Here is a 2,897-nt window from a genome sequence, read left to right as displayed (position 1 = left end):
ATACACAAAAATACACGTACAGATACACACGGGCCAGCCGGGTAACTTTACGGGGGTCACAGCTGGCTCCCGACGATGCTACCAGTTTTTCTTTATACCTGTGTTAACGTTACAAAGTTTCCATCGCTCAACAGTCTGCTGACGGCGGAGGCAATCAGATATGTAAACGTCGACAAGGCTAACATCAGGACAGGCGAAAAGATATACAAAATCAATATTCAGATATTGTCCATAAATAGTTAGGATCTTTTTGAATTGCCTCAATTAGTAGTTAGTTACTTGCATCTTAGGAGAAAATCCTGACAGACTGTGTAAAAAGGTCAGGTGTAGGTTCTAATATGCTGCCTTCATCCTTGGTTGATACTAAAAACAAATAAAGGATCCAAACTAACTTTACAGTACACAAACTAGACTCCTGGGAGTTTGTTTGTCTTTAGTAGTGCTAAACACAGCACTTAACCTAGTGCGTCCTCATAAGTCCTAGTCCTCATAAGCACAGTGTACATTTTCATGGTATAATGTCCACTATTTATTTCTGAACTTTGCTATCTCGCGTACTGTTTCTGAGACTTTAAAATGTCAACAGTCATGTTTCCAATGATGAAGGCAACAGATTGGAACCACAATGTATACGAACAACATTCCTTACTTCTGCAACTACTGCTGAATAACAGCAACTTGTTGTGACCATTTGGATCAATGGGAATCTAATTGTGTACCCCACTAATCTGTTGTTGTTTGTCCATGTGTATCTACAGAGCAGTAGACAAAAAGACACACAAGGTTGAAAAAGACTGGCTTGTGCACAGAGCGCGGGAGTGTCTGTATTGCGAACCTTGGTGTTGAAACGCCACACGCTACTTGCGAGGAACGAGCCACCCCGTTGGATATTTACACAGTGAACGGGGCCGACGTCTACTCTACACACTGAGTTTGGCTGGTACTTGCGTACATTTGGAATGGTTTACTATGGTGATAGTAGTAATTAGAAAAAGTCTATCTCCTCCTCCCACTAGTAGTTTAATAAAGTGTCTATATTCTAGTTCTCCTGGTGAACATCTGAGGCGCAAAAACACTGGAAGCGATGACTGATGCTCTGAATTTGACTCTGCCATGATGGCACAGAAGTCAGCAGCAAAGGGGGAGTGTTAAAAGTTTTCTCTTCCATGGCCTGGTCTGTTTTTATGGTTGGAGGCCATTCTTTAGACCAACTGGTCTACACGCTTTTATATTTCATCTATATGGTTGCACAACTTTACACGTAATTTAAATAACAATTTTGAAGGAATAGTAAGACTTTACTTTGGGAATGCACTTTCTTGCAGTAAGTTAGATGAGAAGATTGATACAGCTCAGTCTGTTGAGTACATATGAAGTTAAAGACAGCAGTCTGTTAGCTTAGCTTAGGTTAGCATAAAGACTAAACAGCCAGCATGGCTGTCCAAATGTAACAACATTTGCCTACCAGCAGCTCTAAAGCTCCCCAATAAACACGCTGTATCTCATTTGTTTAATCTGTACAAAAACCAAAGTGACTAATCCTTAGCTAGAATTTCTCTCAGCCAGTCTCTGCTGGTTGCCTGGAAAGCTTATGGTGATTACAAAAATAGCCCGCACAGTAAAACTAATGTGTTTACATGTTGTTTTGTGTACAAATTAAACCAATGGGATATAACATGTTAATGAGAAAGGTTTTAGAGAGGCTGTAAGGTGGATTTTGTTACATTTGGAAATAGCAAGGTTAGTTTTCCTCTGTTTCCAGTCTTTATGCTAAGCTAAGCTAACCAGCTGCTGGCTGTATTGAACGGACAGTGATAAATGTATTTCCTGTTCTATTCCTTTAACTTGCCAGTTGAAGGCAGTTGTTACATCATGCTGACTTCCATTAAAAAACATATCAACTCCCTTTACCTGAAACTAGGGCAGTGGTCACTGAAGCACATGAAAAATTCACAAAAATGATCTTTTTTGACCCCTCCGTTGATGCTCCGAACCCCGTCAGAGCAGAAATGTAAAACTATTCTGATGTCCACTTGAACCCAAGTCGAAAATGATGACCGTATCGACAACACAAACAACTGACGTTTCCAGTGCATTTGTGCCTTATGACAATACTGTACATAGGGCTAATGTCCTAATCACGCTCCTCTGTCTGTACATGCTACCTACGGTATACACGGACATTGTGTCAAACATTTAACTTTTTTCTTAAAACATTGACTTTGTATGCAAAAGGTGAAGTTTCATCATACAGCAGAAATTATAGCTTCTGTTTCTTTTGACTTGTGTTATTTGTCTTCCTCGTCCATTTCCATGTCCGGAAACCCGATATGAAAAGTATCTGATAATAAAAAAATAAAAGTCACATAAATTGGACCACTTTGTTTTTCTCTCCCTTATCACCGCTTTTTGCTCCAAGCAGACCTCTATACACGAAGGACACACCAAGCAAAGAAACAAAACGATAAAAAAAAAACAAAACATTAAAATTAAAGTTCTTTTTTTTTTGTTACCATCTGAGTCGTGGTACTCGTCTCCATTGTTAGAAGGTTCCCTGTCGTTTGACGTGAAATGTGAATCAACAGAGTAGTTTCACTCCATCGGAAAAAAACAAACAATCAACAGCTAAAAAATGGCTGCTGTCTTTGCCTCTTACATCGAGGCAAATCAATAAGCTCCAGAGTGGCAGTCAAGACTTCATCACACCAAAATCTCACCTCCAGCGATCTCTCCTTATCGCTGCTCCTCTCAGCTTTGAAATCTGTGGATCTCCCCAGAGTTTTGGAATGGACTGGTTAAAAATAAAGTTTTAAAAAAAGTCTGTTTTTGTGTGGAAGTGTCCACTTTTCTGGACGTGTGTAGTTGGACTTAATAAAGACAGAGAAGAAGAGAGTTGG

Source organism: Morone saxatilis, unplaced genomic scaffold (assembly GCF_004916995.1).
Source record: "Morone saxatilis isolate NCDOM2014 unplaced genomic scaffold, NCSU_SB_2.0 Contig10, whole genome shotgun sequence".
NCBI classification, from domain to species: Eukaryota; Metazoa; Chordata; class Actinopteri; family Moronidae; genus Morone; species Morone saxatilis.
This window is presented reverse-complemented; position numbering follows the sequence as displayed.